At 38.3% G+C, this 19127-nt stretch overlaps 1 protein-coding gene and 21 non-coding genes across 22 annotated transcripts in view; 1 reads left to right on the forward strand and 21 right to left on the reverse strand.

Moving 5' to 3' along the window:
* Positions 1–19127, forward strand: part of LOC134848629 (3'-5' RNA helicase YTHDC2-like) — a 139817-nt gene that overhangs the window by 106003 nt on the left and 14687 nt on the right. The window lies entirely within an intron of this gene.
* On the reverse strand, positions 1479–1560 carry Trnal-uag (transfer RNA leucine (anticodon UAG)). Its single transcript has one exon. It is a non-coding gene; the product is annotated as a tRNA-Leu (tRNA).
* Trnal-uag (transfer RNA leucine (anticodon UAG)) lies at positions 1954–2035 on the reverse strand. The gene has a single exon. It is a non-coding gene; the product is annotated as a tRNA-Leu (tRNA).
* On the reverse strand, positions 2775–2856 carry Trnal-aag (transfer RNA leucine (anticodon AAG)). The gene has a single exon. It is a non-coding gene; the product is annotated as a tRNA-Leu (tRNA).
* On the reverse strand, positions 3505–3587 carry Trnal-cag (transfer RNA leucine (anticodon CAG)). Its single transcript has one exon. It is a non-coding gene; the product is annotated as a tRNA-Leu (tRNA).
* On the reverse strand, positions 3927–4008 carry Trnal-cag (transfer RNA leucine (anticodon CAG)). The gene has a single exon. It is a non-coding gene; the product is annotated as a tRNA-Leu (tRNA).
* On the reverse strand, positions 4144–4225 carry Trnal-aag (transfer RNA leucine (anticodon AAG)). Its single transcript has one exon. It is a non-coding gene; the product is annotated as a tRNA-Leu (tRNA).
* Positions 4619–4700, reverse strand: Trnal-cag (transfer RNA leucine (anticodon CAG)). The gene has a single exon. It is a non-coding gene; the product is annotated as a tRNA-Leu (tRNA).
* Positions 4836–4917, reverse strand: Trnal-aag (transfer RNA leucine (anticodon AAG)). Its single transcript has one exon. It is a non-coding gene; the product is annotated as a tRNA-Leu (tRNA).
* Trnal-cag (transfer RNA leucine (anticodon CAG)) lies at positions 5732–5813 on the reverse strand. Its single transcript has one exon. It is a non-coding gene; the product is annotated as a tRNA-Leu (tRNA).
* On the reverse strand, positions 5949–6030 carry Trnal-aag (transfer RNA leucine (anticodon AAG)). Its single transcript has one exon. It is a non-coding gene; the product is annotated as a tRNA-Leu (tRNA).
* Trnal-cag (transfer RNA leucine (anticodon CAG)) lies at positions 6424–6505 on the reverse strand. The gene has a single exon. It is a non-coding gene; the product is annotated as a tRNA-Leu (tRNA).
* On the reverse strand, positions 6641–6722 carry Trnal-aag (transfer RNA leucine (anticodon AAG)). The gene has a single exon. It is a non-coding gene; the product is annotated as a tRNA-Leu (tRNA).
* On the reverse strand, positions 7116–7198 carry Trnal-cag (transfer RNA leucine (anticodon CAG)). The gene has a single exon. It is a non-coding gene; the product is annotated as a tRNA-Leu (tRNA).
* Positions 7539–7620, reverse strand: Trnal-uag (transfer RNA leucine (anticodon UAG)). Its single transcript has one exon. It is a non-coding gene; the product is annotated as a tRNA-Leu (tRNA).
* Trnal-uag (transfer RNA leucine (anticodon UAG)) lies at positions 8435–8516 on the reverse strand. The gene has a single exon. It is a non-coding gene; the product is annotated as a tRNA-Leu (tRNA).
* Positions 9331–9412, reverse strand: Trnal-uag (transfer RNA leucine (anticodon UAG)). The gene has a single exon. It is a non-coding gene; the product is annotated as a tRNA-Leu (tRNA).
* Positions 10043–10124, reverse strand: Trnal-uag (transfer RNA leucine (anticodon UAG)). Its single transcript has one exon. It is a non-coding gene; the product is annotated as a tRNA-Leu (tRNA).
* Trnal-uag (transfer RNA leucine (anticodon UAG)) lies at positions 11810–11891 on the reverse strand. Its single transcript has one exon. It is a non-coding gene; the product is annotated as a tRNA-Leu (tRNA).
* Trnal-cag (transfer RNA leucine (anticodon CAG)) lies at positions 14187–14268 on the reverse strand. The gene has a single exon. It is a non-coding gene; the product is annotated as a tRNA-Leu (tRNA).
* Trnal-uag (transfer RNA leucine (anticodon UAG)) lies at positions 17145–17226 on the reverse strand. The gene has a single exon. It is a non-coding gene; the product is annotated as a tRNA-Leu (tRNA).
* Trnal-uag (transfer RNA leucine (anticodon UAG)) lies at positions 17620–17701 on the reverse strand. The gene has a single exon. It is a non-coding gene; the product is annotated as a tRNA-Leu (tRNA).

Genomic DNA, 19127 nt, shown 5'->3' on the forward strand with positions numbered 1-19127 from the left:
TTTTTGTTTGTTGTGCTTGTTGCAAAATCTTTTAGTCCTTTGAATTGCCAATAGTCGCTATTAGTGTGGTTGGCTAGGAAGACTAATATATTAGAAAACCTCTTTCTCTGACAGATATGGGATTCGATACTTCGGCATGATCGCAGCTGCTTAGACCACTCGACCATGCTGCTTTTAAGTTTTCTCTTAAATATTTGAATTAATTTTCGATCCTGAGAATATTTTTGTTTGTTTTGCATGTTCCAAATCTTTAAGTCCTTTGAATTGCCAATAGTCGCCATTAGTGTGGTTGGCTAGGGAGTCTAAAATATCAGAAAACCTTCTTCTGTGACAGGAGGGTGATTCGAACCCACGCATCCGAAGATACGTTGACCTGAACGCAGCGCCTTAGACCACTCGGCCATCCTGCCTTTTCATTAATCTTTCAAAATCTTTAAAACTAATTTTCAATCCAGAGATTTTTTTGTTTATTCTGCTTTTTGCAAACACTTCTGGGACTTTGAATTGCTAATACTTGAAATTAGTGTGGTTGGTTAGGGGGACTTAATTCTTAAAAAACCTCTTTCTGACAGTAGTTAGATCGAATCCGTAGATCCGAATCCGTAGATCCAGTGGCCTGAACGCAGCGGCTCAGACCAGTCGGCCTTGCTGCTTTTATGGCTCAAGCTTTAATTTTTCAACTAATTTTCAATTATTTTTCAATCCGGAGAATGTTTTTGGTTATTCCGCTTGTTGCAAAGTCTTTTAGTCCTTTGAATTGTCAATAGTTGCAATTAGTGTGGTTGGCTCGGGAGACTAAATTATCATAAAACCTTTGTCTTTGACAGGAGTGGGATTCCAACAGTTGCATCCGAAGATACTGCTGCCTTAACGCAGCGCCTCCGACCACTCTGCCATCCTGCCTTTAAGTCTCAACTTTAAATTTTCAAATACTTTTCAATCCAGAGAACATTTTTGTTTATTCTGCACTTTGCAAAACTTGTTGATCATCTGAACTGCCAAAACTTTCAATTTGTGTGATTGACTGTGGAGACTCAAATACCAGAAAACCTCTCTCTCTGACAGATTGGGCTTCGAACCCACGAATCTGAAGATACTGCGGCGTTAACGCAGCGCCTTAGACCACTCGAACATCCTGCCGTTAATGGAATCTTTCAAAAACTTTAAGTAATTTTCAGTCCAGAGATTAGTTTTGTTTATTTTGCTTGTTGCAAACATTTTTGGGACTTAGAATTGCTAATACTTGCAATTAGTGTGGTTGGCTAGATGGACTCAATTCTCAAAAAAACCCTTTCATTGACAGGAGCGGGCTTAGAACCCACGAATCCAAAAATGCTCTAATTTTTTAAATTAATTTTCAATCCCGAGATTTTTAGTTTATTCTTTAAATTACAAAATCTTTTATTCCTTTGAATTTGCAATAGTTGCAACTAGTGTGGTTGATTAGGGAAACAAAAATATCATAAAATTTTTGACTTTGACAGGAGTGGGATTCGAACCCACACATCCGAAGATTCTGCGGCCTAAACGCAGCGCCTTAGACCACTCGGCCATCCTGCCTATAAGGCTTTTTCTTTAATTTTTCAACTACTTTTCAATCCAGAGATTATTTTTGTTTCTTCTGCATTTTGCCAGCGTTGCTGGTCATCTGAACTGCCAAAACTTACAATTAGTGTGATTGGCTCTGGAGGCTATAATCTCAGAAAATCTTTTTTTTTGACAGATGTGGGATTCGCACCTTTTAATCTGAAGATATTGCTACCTGATCGCAGCGGCTTAGACCACTCGAACATGCTGCTTTCACATTTTACGCTTAAATTTTTAAATTAATTTTCAATCCAGTGAAATTTTTTTGTTCTGCATGTTCCAAAATCTTTTAGTCCTTTGAATTACCAATAGTCTCCATTAGTGTGGTTGGCTAGGGAGACTAAAATATCAGAAAATTTTTTTCTTTGACAGGAGTGGGATTCGAACCCACGCATCCGAAGATACTGCGGCCTAAACGCAGCGCCTTAGACCACTCGGCCATCCTGCCTATAAGGCTTTTTTCTTTAAATTTTCAACTACTTTTCAATCCAGAGATTATTTTTGTTTCTTCTGCATTTTGCCAGCGTTGCTGGTCATCTGAACTGCCAAAACTTACAATTAGTGTGATTGGCTCTGGAGGCTATAATCTCTGAAAATCTTTTTTTTGACAGATGTGGGATTCGCACCTTTTAATCTGAAGATATTTCTCCCTGATCGCAGCGGCTTAGACCACTCGAACATGCTGCTTTCGAGTTTTTAGCTTGAAATTTTCAATTAATTTTCAATCCAGAGATTTTTTGTTCTGCATGTTGGAAAATATTTTAGTCCTTTGAATTGCCAGTACTTGCAATTAGTGTGGTTTGCTGGGGAGAATAAAATTTGAGAAAATATAATTCTTTAACAGGAGTGGGATTCGAACCCACGCATCCGAAGATATTGCAGCCTGAACAAATTGGTTTTGACGACTCGCCCTGCTGCTTTTAGGTTTAATCTTAAAATTTTGATTTAGTTTTTAATCCAGAGACTTTTTTTGTTTGTTCTGCTTGTTGCAAAATCTTTTAGTCCTTTGAATTGCCAATAGTCGCTATTAGTGTGGTTGGCTAGGGAGACTAATATATTAGAAAACCTCTTTCTCCAAAGTAATTTTCAATCCAGAGATTAGTTTTGTTTATTCAGCTTGTTGCGAAAATTTTTGGGACTTTGAATTGCTAATACATGCTAATCCATTCTCAAAAAATCTCTTTCTTTGACAGGAGTGGGATTCGAACCCACGCATCCGAAGATACTGCGGCCTTAACGCAGCGCCTTAGACCACTCGGCCATCCTGCCTATAAGGCTCTTTCTTTAAAATTTCAACTACTTTTCAACCCGGAGATCATTTTTGTTTCTTCTGCATTTTGCAAGCGTTGCTGGTCATCTGAACTGCCAAAACTTACTATTAATGTGATTGGCTCTGGAAGCTATAATCTCAGAAAAAATTTTTCTATGACAGATGTGGGATTCGAACCCATTAATCTGAGGATATTGCTCCCTGAACCCAGCGGCTTAGACCACTCGAACATGCTGCTGTCATATTTTACGCTTAAATTTTTCTATTAATTTTCAATCCAGTGATTTTTTTTTTGTTCTGCATGTTCCAAAATCTTCTAGTCTTTTGAATTGCCAATAGCCGCAATTAGTTTGGTTGGCTAGGGAGACTAAAATATCTTGAAATTTTTTTCTTTGACAGGAGTGGGATTTGAACCCACGCATACGAAGATACTGCGACCTGAACGCAGTGCCTTAGACCACTCGGCAACCCTGGGTTTAATGGCATCTTTCAAAAACTTTAAGTAATTTTCAGTCCAGAGATTAGTTTTGTTTATTTTGCTTGTTGCAAGCGTTGCTGGTCATCTGAACTGCCAAAACTTACTAATAATGGAGGCCGCAATTAGTCTGGTTGGCTAAGGAGACTAAAATATCTTAAAATTTTTTTCTTTGACAGGAGTGAGATTCGAACCCACGCATCCGAGGATACTGCGACCTGAACGCAGCGCCTTAGACCACTCAGCCATCCTGCAGTTTCTGCAATCTTTCAAAAACTTTAAGTAATTTTCAGTCCAGAGATTAGTTTTGTTTATTTTGCTTTTTGCAAAAATTTTTGGGACTTAGAATTGCTAATACTTGCAATCAGTGTGGTTGGCTAGGGGGACTCAATTCTCAAAAAAAACCCTTTCATTGACAGGAGCGGGCTTAGAACGCACGAATCCAAAAATGCTCTAATTTTTTCAAATAATTTTCAATGCGGAGATTTTTTGTTTATTCTTTAAATTACAGAATCTTTTATTCCTTTGAATTTGCAATAGTTGCAACTAGTGTGGTTGATTAGGGAAACTAAAATATCTTGAGATTTATTTCTTTGACAGAAGTGGGATTCGAACCCACGCATCCGAAGATACTGCGACCTGAACGCAGCGCCTTAGACCACTCGGCCATCCTGCCGTTATTCGAATCTTTCAAAAACTTTAAGTAATTTTCAATCCAGAGATTAGTTTTGTTTATTCAGCTTGTTGCGAAAATTTTTGGGACTTTGAATTGCTAATACATGCTAATCCATTCTCAAAAAATCTCATTCTTTGACAGGAGTGGGATTCGAACCCACGCATCCGAAGATACTGCGGCCTTAACGCAGCGCCTTAGACCACTCGGCCATCCTGCCTATAAGGCTCTTTCTTTAAAATTTCAACTACTTTTCAACCCGGAGATCATTTTTGTTTCTTCTGCATTTTGCAAGCGTTGCTGGTCATCTGAACTGCCAAAACTTACTATTAATGTGATTGTTTCTGGAGGCTATAATCGCAGAAAAATTTTTTCTCTGACAGATGTGGGATTCGAACCCATTAATCTGAGGATATTGCTCCCTGAACGCAGCGGCTCAGACCACTCGAACATGCTGCTTTCAAATTTTACGCTTTAGTTTTTCAATTAATTTTCAATCCAGTGAATTTTTTTTGTACTGCATGTTCCAAAATCTTCTAGTCCTTTGAATTGCCAATAGCCGCAATTAGTCTGGTTGGCTAGGGAGACTAAAATATCTTTAGATTTTTTTCTTTGACAGAAGTGGGATTCGAACCCACGCATCCGAAGATACTGCGACCTGAACGCAGCGCCTTAGACCACTCGGCCATCCTGCCGTTATTCGAATCTTTCAAAAACTTTAAGTAATTTTCAATCCAGAGATTAGTTTTGTTTATTCAGCTTGTTGCGAAAATTTTTGGGACTTTGAATTGCTAATACATGCTAATCCATTCTCAAAAAATCTCTTTCTTTGACAGGAGTGGGATTCGAACCCACGCATCCGAAGATACTGCGGCCTTAACGCAGCGCCTTAGACCACTCGGCCATCCTGCCTATAAGGCTCTTTCTTTAAAATTTCAACTACTTTTCAACCCGGAGATCATTTTTGTTTCTTCTGCATTTTGCAAGCGTTGCTGGTCATCTGAACTGCCAAAACTTACTATTAATGTGATTGGCTCTGGAAGCTATAATCTCAGAAAAAATTTTTCTATGACAGATGTGGGATTCGAACCCATTAATCTGAGGATATTGCTCCCTGAACCCAGCGGCTTAGACCACTCGAACATGCTGCTGTCATATTTTACGCGTAAATTTTTCTATTAATTTTCAATCCAGTGATTTTTTTTTGTTCTGCATGTTCCAAAATCTTCTAGTCTTTTGAATTGCCAATAGCCGCAATTAGTTTGGTTGGCTAGGGAGACTAAAATATCTTGAAATTTTTTTCTTTGACAGGAGTGAGATTCGAACCCACGCATCCGAGGATACTGCGACCTGAACGCAGCGCATTAGACCACTCAGCCATCCTGCAGTTTCTGCAATCTTTCAAAAACTTTAAGTAATTTTCAGTCCAGAGATTAGTTTTGTTTATTTTGCTTTTTGCAAAAATTTTTGGGACTTAGAATTGCTAATACTTGCAATCAGTGTGGTTGGCTAGGGGGACTCAATTCTCAAAAAAAACCCTTTCATTGACAGGAGCGGGCTTAGAACGCACGAATCCAAAAATGCTCTAATTTTTTCAAATAATTTTCAATGCGGAGATTTTTTGTTTATTCTTTAAATTACAGAATCTTTTATTCCTTTGAATTTGCAATAGTTGCAACTAGTGTGGTTGATTAGGGAAACTAAAATATCTTGAGATTTATTTCTTTGACAGAAGTGGGATTCGAACCCACGCATCCGAAGATACTGCGACCTGAACGCAGCGCCTTAGACCACTCGGCCATCCTGCCGTTATTCGAATCTTTCAAAAACTTTAAGTAATTTTCAATCCAGAGATTAGTTTTGTTTATTCAGCTTGTTGCGAAAATTTTTGGGACTTTGAATTGCTAATACATGCTAATCCATTCTCAAAAAATCTCATTCTTTGACAGGAGTGGGATTCGAACCCACGCATCCGAAGATACTGCGGCCTTAACGCAGCGCCTTAGACCACTCGGCCATCCTGCCTATAAGGCTCTTTCTTTAAAATTTCAACTACTTTTCAACCCGGAGATCATTTTTGTTTCTTCTGCATTTTGCAAGCGTTGCTGGTCATCTGAACTGCCAAAACTTACTATTAATGTGATTGTTTCTGGAGGCTATAATCGCAGAAAAATTTTTTCTCTGACAGATGTGGGATTCGAACCCATTAATCTGAGGATATTGCTCCCTGAACGCAGCGGCTCAGACCACTCGAACATGCTGCTTTCAAATTTTACGCTTTAGTTTTTCAATTAATTTTCAATCCAGTGAATTTTTTTTGTACTGCATGTTCCAAAATCTTCTAGTCCTTTGAATTGCCAATAGCCGCAATTAGTCTGGTTGGCTAGGGAGACTAAAATATCTTTAGATTTTTTTCTTTGACAGAAGTGGGATTCGAACCCACGCATCCGAAGATACTGCGACCTGAACGCAGCGCCTTAGACCACTCGGCCATCCTGCCGTTATTCGAATCTTTCAAAAACTTTAAGTAATTTTCAATCCAGAGATTAGTTTTGTTTATTCAGCTTGTTGCGAAAATTTTTGGGACTTTGAATTGCTAATACATGCTAATCCATTCTCAAAAAATCTCTTTCTTTGACAGGAGTGGGATTCGAACCCACGCATCCGAAGATACTGCGGCCTTAACGCAGCGCCTTAGACCACTCGGCCATCCTGCCTATAAGGCTCTTTCTTTAAAATTTCAACTACTTTTCAACCCGGAGATCATTTTTGTTTCTTCTGCATTTTGCAAGCGTTGCTGGTCATCTGAACTGCCAAAACTTACTATTAATGTGATTGGCTCTGGAAGCTATAATCTCAGAAAAAATTTTTCTATGACAGATGTGGGATTCGAACCCATTAATCTGAGGATATTGCTCCCTGAACCCAGCGGCTTAGACCACTCGAACATGCTGCTGTCATATTTTACGCGTAAATTTTTCTATTAATTTTCAATCCAGTGATTTTTTTTTTGTTCTGCATGTTCCAAAATCTTCTAGTCTTTTGAATTGCCAATAGCCGCAATTAGTTTGGTTGGCTAGGGAGACTAAAATATCTTGAAATTTTTTTCTTTGACAGGAGTGAGATTCGAACCCACGCATCCGAGGATACTGCGACCTGAACGCAGCGCCTTAGACCACTCAGCCATCCTGCAGTTTCTGCAATCTTTCAAAAACTTTAAGTAATTTTCAGTCCAGAGATTAGTTTTGTTTATTTTGCTTTTTGCAAAAATTTTTGGGACTTAGAATTGCTAATACTTGCAATCAGTGTGGTTGGCTAGGGGGACTCAATTCTCAAAAAAAAACCCTTTCATTGACAGGAGCGGGCTTAGAACGCACGAATCCAAAAATGCTCTAATTTTTTCAATTAATTTTCAATGCGGAGATTTTTTGTTTATTCTTTAAATTACAGAATCTTTTATTCCTTTGAATTTGCAATAGTTGCAACTAGTGTGGTTGATTAGGGAAACAAAAATATCATAAAAATTTTGTCTTTGACAGGAGTGGGATTCGAACCCACGCATCCGAAGATACTGCGGCCTAAACGCAGCGCCTTAGACCACTCGGCCATCCTGCCTATAAGGCTCTTTCTTTAAAATTTCAACTAGTTTTCAATCCAGAGATCATTTTTGTTTCTTCTGCATTTTCCAAGCGTTGCTGGTCATCTGAACTGCCAAAACTTACTATTCATGTGATTGGCTCTGGAGGCTATAATCTCAGAAAATCTTTTTATCTGAGAGATGTGCGATTCGAACCCATTAATCTGAGGATAATGCTCCCTGAACGCAGCGGCTTAGACCACTCGAACATGCTGCTTTCAAATTTTACGCTTAAATTTTTCAGTAAATTTTCAATCCAGTGAATTTTTTTGTTCTGCATGCTCCAAAATCTTCTAGTCCTTTGAATTGCCAATAGCCGCAATTAGTCTGGTTGGCTAGGAAGACTAAAATATCTTAAAATTTTTTTCTTTGACAGGAGTGGGATTCGAACCGACGCATCCGAAGATACTGCGATCTGAAAGCAGTGTCTTAGACCACTCGGCCATCATGACGTTAATGGAATCTTTCAAAAACTTTAAGTAGTTTTCAGTCCAGAGATTAGTTTTGTTTATTTTGCTTGTTGCAAAAATTTTTGGGACTTAGAATTGCTAATACTTGCAATCAGTGTGGTTGGCTAGGGGGACTCAATCCTCATAAAAAAACCCTTTCATTGACAGGAGCGGGCTTAGAACGCACGAATCCAAAAATGCTCTAATTTTTTCAATTAATTTTCAATGCGGAGATTTTTTGTTTATTCTTTAAATTACAGAATCTTTTATTCCTTTGAATTTGCAATAGTTGCAACTAGTGTGGTTGATTAGGGAAACAAAAATATCATAAAAATTTTGTCTTTGACAGGAGTGGGATTCGAACCCACGCATCCGAAGATACTGCGGCCTAAACGCAGCGCCTTAGACCACTCGGCCATCCTGCCTATAAGGCTCTTTCTTTAAAATTTCAACTAGTTTTCAATCCAGAGATCATTTTTGTTTCTTCTGCATTTTGCAAGCGTTGCTGGTCATCTGAACTGCCAAAACTTACTATTCATGTGATTGGCTCTGGAGGCTATAATCTCAGAAAATCTTTTTATCTGAGAGATGTGCGATTCGAACCCATTAATCTGAGGATAATGCTCCCTGAACGCAGCGGCTTAGACCACTCGAACATGCTGCTTTCAAATTTTACGCTTAAATTTTTCAGTAAATTTTCAATCCAGTGAATTTTTTTGTTCTGCATGCTCCAAAATCTTCTAGTCCTTTGAATTGCCAATAGCCGCAATTAGTCTGGTTGGCTAGGAAGACTAAAATATCTTAAAATTTCTTTCTTTGACAGGAGTGGGATTCGAACTGACGCATCCGAAGATACTGCGATCTGAAAGCAGTGTCTTAGACCACTCGGCCATCATGACGTTAATGGAATCTTTCAAAAACTTTAAGTAGTTTTCAGTCCAGAGATTAGTTTTGTTTATTTTGCTTGTTGCAAAAATTTTTGGGACTTAGAATTGCTAATACTTGCAATCAGTGTGGTTGGCTAGGGGGACTCAATCCTCATAAAAAAACCCTTTCATTGACAGGAGCGGGCTTAGAACCCACGAATCCAAAAATGCTCTAATTTTTTTGATTAATTTTCAATCCGGAGATTTTTTGTTTATTCTTTAAATTACAAAACCTTTTATTCCTTTGATTTTGCAATAGTTGCAACTAGTGTGGTTGATTAGGGAAACAAAAATATCATAAAAGTTTTGTCTTTGACAGGAGTGGGATTCAAACCCACGCATCCGAAGATACTGCGGCCTAAACGCAGCGCCTTAGACCACTCGGCCATCCTGCCTATAAGGCTCTTTCTTTAAAATTTCAACTAGTTTTCAATCCAGAGATCATTTTTGTTTCTTCTGCATTTTGCAAGCGTTGTTGGTCATCTGAACTGCCAAAACTTACTATTCATGTGATTGGCTCTGGAGGCTATAATCTCAGAAAATCTGTTTCTCTGACAGATGTGGGATTCAAACCCATTAATCTGAAGATATTGCTCCCTGAACGCAGCGGCTTAGACCACTCGAACATGCTGCTTTGAAAATTTACGCTTAAATTTTTCAATTAATTTTCAATCCAGTGAATGTTTTTTTGTTCTGCATGTTCACAAATCTTTTAGTCCTTTGAATTGCCAATAGTCGCCATTAGTTTGGTTGGCTAGGGAGACTAAAATATCAGCAATTTTTTTTTGACAGGAGTGGGATTCGAAACTACGCAACCGAAGATACTGCCACCTGAATGCAACGCCTTAGACCACTCGGCCATCCTGCCCATTCTGCAATCTTTCAAAAACTTTAAGTAGTTTGCAATCCAGAGATTAGTTTTGTTTAATCTGCTTGTTGCAAAAATTTTGGGACTTTGAATTGCCAATACATGCAATCAGTGTGGTTCGCTAGGGGTTACTCCATTCTCAAAAAATCCCTTTTTTTGACAGGAGTGGGATTCGAACCCACGCATCCGAAGATACTGCGGCCTAAACGCAGCGCCTTAGACCACTCGGCCATCCTGCCGTTAATTGAATCTTTCAAAAACTTTAAGTAGTTTGCAATCCAGAGATTAGTTTTGTTTATTCTGCTTGTTGCAAAAATTTTTGGGACTTCGAATTGCTAATACTTGCAATCAGTGTGGTTGGCTAGGGGGACTCAATTCTCAAAAAACGTTTTCTTTGACAGAAGCGGGCTTAGAACCCACGAATCCAAAAATGCTTTTATTTTTTATTAATTTTTAATCCGGAGAATTTTTGTTTATTCTGCAAATTGCAAAATCTTTTATTCTTTTGAATTGGCAATAATTGCAAATAGTGTGGTTGATTAGGGAAACAAAATTATCATAAAATTCTGTCTTTGACAGGAGTGGGATTCGAACCCATGCATCCGAAGATATTGCTGCCTAAACGCAGCGCCTTAGACCACTCGGCCATCATGCCTATAAGCCTCTTCCTTTAAAATTTCAACTACTTTCCAATCCAGAGATCATTTTTGTTTCTTCTTCATTTTGCCAGCATTGCTGGTCATCTGAACTGCCATAACTTACAATTAGTGTGATTGGCTCTGGAGGCTATAATCTCAGAAAATCTTTTTCTCTGACAGATGTGGGATTCGAACCCAATAATCTGAAGATATTGCTCCCTGAACGCAGCGGATTAGACCACTCGAACATGCTGCTTTCACATTTTAAGCTTAAATTTTTTAATTAATTTTCAATCCAGTGAAATTTTTTTGTTCTGCATGTTCCAAAATCTTTTAGTCCTTTGAATTGCCAATAGTCTCCATTAGTGTGGTTGGCTAGGGAGACTAAAATATCAGAAAATTTTTTACTTTGACAGGATTGGGCTTCGAACTCACGCATACGAAGATATTGCGACCTGAACGCAGCGCCTTAGACCACTCGGCCATCCTGCCTATAAGGCTTTTTCTTTAAATTTTCAACTACTTTTCAATCCAGAGATCATGTTTGTTTTTTCTGCATTTTGCCAGCGTTGCTGGTCATCTGAACTGCCAAAACTTACAGTTAGTGTGATTGGCTCTGGAGGCTATAATCTCAGAAAATCTTTTTTTTTGACAGATGCGGGATTCGCACCTTTTAATCTGAAGATATTGCACACTGATTGCAGCGGCTTAGACCACTCGAACTTGCTGCTTTCACATTTTACGCTTAAATTTTTGAATTAATTTTCAATCCAGTGAAATTTTTTTGTTCTGCATGTTCCAAAATCTTTTAGTCCTTTGAATTGCCAATAGTCTCCATTAGTGTGGTTGGCTAGGGAGACTAAAATATCAGAAAAATTTTTATTTTAACAGGATTGGGATTCGAACTCACGCATACGAAGATATTGCGAAGTGAACAGAGCGCCTTAGACCACTCAGCCATCCTGCAGTTTCTGCAATCTTTCAAAAACTTTAAGTAATTTTCAGTCTAGAGATTAGTTTTGTTTATTCTGCTTGTTGCAAAAAATTTTGGGACTTTGAATTGCTAATACTTGCAATCAGTGTGGTTGGCTAGGAGGACTCAATTCTCAAAAAAAAACCTTAGAACCCACGAATCCAAAAATGCTCTAATTTTTTTAATTAATTTTCAATCCGGAGATTTTTTGTTTATTCTTTAAACTGCAAAATCTTTTATTCCTTTGAATTGGCAATATTTGCAACTAGTCTGGTTGATTAGGGAAACAAAAATATCATAAAATTTTTGTCTTTGACAGGAGTGCGATTCGAACCCACGCATCCGAAGATACTGCGACCTAAACGCAGCGCCTTAGACCACTCGGCCATCCTGCCTATAAGTCTCTTTCTTTAAAATTTCAACTTCTTTTCAATCCAGAGATTATTTTTGTTTCTTCTGCATTTTGCCAGCGTTGCTGGTCATCTGAACTGCCAAATCTTACAATTAGTGTGATTGGCTCTGGAAACTATAATCTCAGAAAATCTTTTTTTTGACAGATGTGGGATTCGCACCTTTTAATCTGAAGATTTTGCTCCCTGATCGCAGCGGCTTAGACCACTCGAACATGCTGCTTTCGAGTTTTTAGCTTGAAATTGTCAATTAATTTTCAATGCAGAGATTTTTTGTTCTGCATGTTGCAATATCTTTTAGTCCTTTGAATTGCCAGTACTCGCAATTAGCGTGGTTTGCTGGGGAGACTAAATTTTGAGAAAATATAATTCTTTAACAGGAGTGGGATTCGAACCCACGCATCCGAAGATACTGCAGCCTGAACGAATTGGTTTTGACGACTCGCCCTGCTGCTTTTAGGTTTAATATTAAAATTTTGATTTAATTTTTAATCCAGGGACTTGTTTTGTTTGTTCTGCTTGTTGCAAAATCTTTTAGTCCTTTGAATTGCCAATAGTCGCTATTAGTGTGGTTGGCTAGGAAGACTAATATATTAGAAACCCTCTTTCTCCGACAGATGTGGGATTCGAACCCACTAATCTGAAGATATTGCTCCTTGAACGCAGCGGCTTAGACTACTCGAACATGCTGCTTTCATATTTTATGCTTAAAATTTTCAATTAATTTTCACTCCAGAGAATATTCTTGTTTGTTCCGCAAGTTGCAAAATCTTCTAGTCCTTTGAGTTGCAAATAGTCGCAATTGGTGTGGTTGGCTAAGGGGACTGAAATATTATAAAACCTCTTTCTCTGACAGATATGGGATTCGATACTTCGGCATGATCGCAGCTGCTTAGACTACTCGACCATGCTGCTTTTAAGTTTTCTCTTAAATATTTGAACTAATTTTCGATCCAGAGAATATTTTTGTTTGTTTTGCATGTTCCAAAATCTTCTAGTCCTTTGAATTGCAATAGTCGCCATTAGTGTGGTTGGCTAGGGAGTCTAAAATATCAGAAAACCTTCTTCTGTGACAGGAGGGTGATTCGAACCCACGCATCCGAAGATACGTTGACCTGAACGCAGCGCCTTAGACCACTCGGCCATCCTGCCTTTTCATTAGTCTTTCAAAATCTTTCAAAGTAATTTTCAATCCAGAGATTTTTTTGTTTATTCTGCTTATTGCAAACACTTCTGGGACTTTGAGTTGCTAATACTTGAAATTAGTGTGGTTGGTTAGGGGGACTTAATTCTTAAAAAACCTCTTTCTGACAGTAGTTAGATCGATTCCGTAGATCCGAATCCGTAGATCCAGCGGCCTGAACGCAGCGGCTCAGACCAAGTCGGCCTTGCTGCTTTTATGGCTCAAGCTTTAATTTTTCAACTAATTTTCAATTATTTTTCAATCCGGAGAATGTTTTTGGTTATTCCGCTTTTTTTGTTTGTTCTGTTTGTTGCAAAATCTTTCAGTTCTTTGATTTATCAATAGTCGCTATTAGTGTGATTGGCTAGGGAGACTAAAATATTAGAAAACCTCTTTCTCCGACAGATGTGGGATTCGAACCCACTAATCTGAAGATATTGCTCCTTAAACGCAGCGGCTTAGACTACTCGAACGTGCTGCTTTCATATTTAATGCTGAAAATTTTCAATTAATTTTCACTCCAGAGAATGTTTTTTTTGTTCCGCAAGTTGCAAAATCTTCTAGTCCTTTGAATTGCCAATAGTCGCAATTGGTTTGGTTGGCTAAGGCGACTAAAGTATTATAAAACCTCTTTCTCTGACAGATATGGGATTCGATACTTTGGCATGAACGCAGCTGCTTAGACCACTCGATCATCCTGCCTATAAGGCTTTTTCTTTAAAAATTTCAACTACTTTCCAATCCAGAGATCATTTTTGTTTCTTCTTCATTTTGCCAGCATTGCTGGTCATCTGAACTGCCATAACTTACAATTAGTGTGATTGGCTCTGGAGGCTATAATCTCAGAAAATCTTTTTCTCTGACAGATGTGGGATTCGAACCCATTAATCTGAAGATATTGCTCCCTGAACGCAGCGGCTTAGACCACTCGAACATGCTGCTTTGACATTTTAAGCTTAAATTTTTTAATTAATTTTCAATCCAGTGAAATTTTTTTTGTTCTGCATGTTCCAAAATCTTTTAGTCCTTTGAATTGCCAATAGTCTCCATTAGTGTGGTTGGCTAGGGAGAGTAAAAAATCAGAAGATTTTTTTCTTTGACAGGAGTGGGATTCGAACTCACGCATACGAAGATATTGCGACCTGAACGCAGCGCCTTAGACCACTCGGCCATCCTGCCTAAAAGGCTTTTTCTTTAAATTTTCGACTACTTTTCAATCCAGAGATTATTTTTGTTTCTTCTGCGTTTTGCCACCGTTGCTGGTCATCTGAACTGCCAAAACTTACAATTAGTGTGATTGGCTCTGGAGGCTATAATCTCAGAAAATCTTTTTTTTTTGACAGATGTGGGATTCGCACATTTTAATCTGAAGATATTGCTCCCTGATCGCAGCGGCTTAGACCACTCGAACATGCTGCTTTCACATTTTACGCTTAAAATTTTGAATTAATTTTCAATCCAGTGAAATTTTTTTGTTCTGCATGTTCCAAAATCTTTTAGTCCTTTGAATTGCCAATAGTCTCCATTAGTGTGGTTGGCTAGGGAGACTAAAATATCAGAAAAATTTTTTCTTTGTCCCACGCATACGAAGATATTGCGACGTGAACGCAGCGCCTTAGACCACTCAGCCATCCTGCAGTTTCTGCAATCTTTCAAAAACTTTAAGTAATTTTCAGTCTAGAGATTAGTTTTGTTTATTCTGCTTGTTGCAAAAAATTTTGGGACTTTGAATTGCTAATACTTGCAATCAGTGTGGTTGGCTAGGAGGACTCAATTCTCAAAAAAAACCTTTCATTGACAGGAGCGGGCTTAGAACCCACGAATCCAAAAATGCTCTAATTTTTTTAATTAATTTTCAATCCGGAGATTTTTTGTTTATTCTTTAAACTGCAAAATCTTTTATTCCTTTGAATTGGCAATAGTTGCAACTAGTCTGGTTGATTAGGGAAACAAAAATATCATAAAATTTTTGTCTGTGACAGGAGTGGGATTCGAACCCACGCATCCGAAGATACTGCGGCCTAAACGCAGCGCCTTAGACCACTCGGCCATTCTTCTTATAACGCTTTTTCTTTAAAATTTCAACTACTTTTCAATCCAGAGATTATTTTTGTTTCTTCTGCATTTTGCCAATGTTGCTGGTCATCTGAACTGCCAAATCTTACAATTAGTGTGATTGTCTCTGGAGGCTATAATCTCGGAAAATCTTTTTTTTTGACAGATGTGGGATTCGCACCTTTTAATCTGAAGATTTTGCTCCCTGATCGCAGCGGCTTAGACTACTCGAACATGCTGCTTTTGAGTTTTTAGCTTGAAATTGTCAATTAATTTTCAATCCAGAGATTTTTTGTTCTGCATGTTGCAAAATCTTTTAGTCCTTTGAATTGCCAGTACTCGCAATTAGTGTGGTTTGCTGGGGAGACTAAATTTTGAGAAAATATAATTCTTCAACAGTAGTGGGATTCGAACGCACGCATCCGAAGATACTGCAGCCTGAACGAATTGGTTTTGACGACTCGCCCTGCTGCTTTTAGGTTTAATATTAAAATTTTGATTTAATTTTTAATCCAGGGACTTTTTTTGTTTGTTGTGCTTGTTGCAAAATCTTTTAGTCCTTTGAATTGCCAATAGTCGCTATTAGTGTGGTTGGCTAGGAAGACTAATATATTAGAAAACCTCTTTCTCTGACAGATATGGGATTCGATACTTCGGCATGATCGCAGCTGCTTAGACCACTCGACCATGCTGCTTTTAAGTTTTCTCTTAAATATTTGAATTAATTTTCGATCCTGAGAATATTTTTGTTTGTTTTGCATGTTCCAAATCTTTAAGTCCTTTGAATTGCCAATAGTCGCCATTAGTGTGGTTGGCTAGGGAGTCTAAAATATCAGAAAACCTTCTTATGTGACAGGAGGGTGATTCGAACCCACGCATCCGAAGATACGTTGACCTGAACGCAGCGCCTTAGACCACTCGGCCATCCTGCCTTTTCATTAATCTTTCAAAATCTTTAAAAGTAATTTTCAATCCAGAGATTTTTTTGTTTATTCTGCTTTTTGCAAACACTTCTGGGACTTTGAATTGCTAATACTTGAAATTAGTGTGGTTGGTTAGGGGGACTTAATTCTTAAAAAACCTCTTTCTGACAGTAGTTAGATCGAATCCGTAGATCCGAATCCGTAGATCCAGTGGCCTGAACGCAGCGGCTCAGACCAGTCGGCCTTGCTGCTTTTATGGCTCAAGCTTTAATTTTTCAACTAATTTTCAATTATTTTTCAATCCGGAGAATGTTTTTGGTTATTCCGCTTGTTGCAAAGTCTTTTAGTCCTTTGAATTGTCAATAGTTGCAATTAGTGTGGTTGGCTCGGGAGACTAAATTATCATAAAACCTTTGTCTTTGACAGGAGTGGGATTCCAACAGTTGCATCCGAAGATACTGCTGCCTTAACGCAGCGCCTCCGACCACTCTGCCATCCTGCCTTTAAGTCTCAACTTTAAATTTTCAAATACTTTTCAATCCAGAGAACATTTTTGTTTATTCTGCACTTTGCAAAACTTGTTGATCATCTGAACTGCCAAAACTTTCAATTTGTGTGATTGACTGTGGAGACTCAAATACCAGAAAACCTCTCTCTCTGACAGATTGGGCTTCGAACCCACGAATCTGAAGATACTGCGGCGTTAACGCAGCGCCTTAGACCACTCGAACATCCTGCCGTTAATGGAATCTTTCAAAAACTTTAAGTAATTTTCAGTCCAGAGATTAGTTTTGTTTATTTTGCTTGTTGCAAACATTTTTGGGACTTAGAATTGCTAATACTTGCAATTAGTGTGGTTGGCTAGATGGACTCAATTCTCAAAAAAACCCTTTCATTGACAGGAGCGGGCTTAGAACCCACGAATCCAAAAATGCTCTAATTTTTTAAATTAATTTTCAATCCCGAGATTTTTAGTTTATTCTTTAAATTACAAAATCTTTTATTCCTTTGAATTTGCAATAGTTGCAACTAGTGTGGTTGATTAGGGAAACAAAAATATCATAAAATTTTTGACTTTGACAGGAGTGGGATTCGAACCCACACATCCGAAGATTCTGCGGCCTAAACGCAGCGCCTTAGACCACTCGGCCATCCTGCCTATAAGTCTGTTTCTTTAATTTTTCAACTACTTTTCACTCCAGAGATTATTTTTGTTTCTTCTGCATTTTGCCAGCGTTGCTGGTCATCTGAACTGCCAAAACTTACAATTAGTGTGATTGGCTCTGGAGGCTATAATCTCAGAAAATCTTTTTTTTTGACAGATGTGGGATTCGCACCTTTTAATCTGAAGATATTGCTACCTGATCGCAGCGGCTTAGACCACTCGAACATGCTGCTTTCACATTTTACGCTTAAATTTTTAAATTAATTTTCAATCCAGTGAAATTTTTTTGTTCTGCATGTTCCAAAATCTTTTAGTCCTTTGAATTGCCAATAGTCTCCATTAGTGTGGTTGGCTAGGGAGACTAAAATATCAGAAAAATTTTTTCTTTGACAGGAGTGGGATTCGAACCCACGCATCCGAAGATACTGCGGCCTAAACGCAGCGCCTTAGACCACTCGGCCATCCTGCCTATAAGGCTTTTTTCTTTAAATTTTCAACTACTTTTCAATCCAGAGATTATTTTTGTTTCTTCTGCATTTTGCCAGCGTTGCTGGTCATCTGAACTGCCAAAACTTACAATTAGTGTGATTGGCTCTGGAGGCTATAATCTCAGAAAATCTTTTTTTTGACAGATGTGGGATTCGCACCTTTTAATCTGAAGATATTTCTCCCTGATCGCAGCGGCTTAGACCACTCGAACATGCTGCTTTCGAGTTTTTAGCTTGAAATTTTCAATTAATTTTCAATCCAGAGATTTTTTGTTCTGCATGTTGGAAAATATTTTAGTCCTTTGAATTGCCAGTACTTGCAATTAGTGTGGTTTGCTGGGGAGAATAAAATTTGAGAAATATAATTCTTTAACAGGAGTGGGATTCGAACCCACGCATCCGAAGATATTGCAGCCTGAACAAATTGGTTTTGACGACTCGCCCTGCTGCTTTTAGGTTTAATCTTAAAATTTTGATTTAGTTTTTAATCCAGAGACTTTTTTTGTTTGTTCTGCTTGTTGCAAAATCTTTTAGTCCTTTGAATTGCCAATAGTCGCTATTAGTGTGGTTGGCTAGGGAGACTAATATATTAGAAAACCTCTTTCTCCGACAGATGTGGGATTCGAACCCACTAATCTGAAGATACTGCTCCTTGAACGCAGCGGCTTAGACTACTCGAACATGCTGCTTTCATATTTTATGCTTAAAATTTTCAATTAATTTTCACTCCAGAGAATATTTTTGTTTGTTCCGCAAGTTGCAAAATCTTCTAGTCCTTTGAATTGCCAATAGTCCCAATTGGTGTGGTTGGCTAAGGGGACTGAAATATTATAAAATCTCTTTCTCTGACAGATATGGGATTCGATACTTCGGCATGATCGCAGCTGCTTAGACCACTCGACCATGCTGCTTTTAAGTTTTCTCTTAAATATTTGAATTAATTTTCGATCCAGAGAATATTTTTGTTTGTTTTGCATGTTCCAAATCTTTAAGTCCTTTGAATTGCCAATAGTCGCCATTAGTGTGGTTGGCTAGGGAGTCTAAAATATCAGAAAACCTTCTTCTGTGACAGGAGGGTGATTCGAACACACGCATCCGAAGATACTTTGACCTGAACGCAGCGCCTTAGACCACTCGGCCATCCTGCCTTTACATTAATCTTTTAAAATCTTTCAAAGTAAATTTCAATCCAGAGATTTTTTTGTTTATTCTGCTTATTGCAAACACTTCTGGGACTTTGAATTGCTAATACTTGAAATTAGTGTGGTTGGTTAGGGGGACTTAATTTTTAAGAAACCTCTTTCTGACAGGAGTTAGATCGAATCCGTAGATCCGAATCCGTAGATCCAGCGGCCTGAACGCAGCGGCTCAGACCAGTCGGCCTTGCTGCTTTTAAGGCTCAAGCTT

The sequence above is a fragment of the Symsagittifera roscoffensis genome, chromosome 6 (genome assembly GCF_963678635.1).
Source record: "Symsagittifera roscoffensis chromosome 6, txSymRosc1.1, whole genome shotgun sequence".
NCBI lineage: Eukaryota > Metazoa > Xenacoelomorpha > Acoela > Convolutidae > Symsagittifera > Symsagittifera roscoffensis.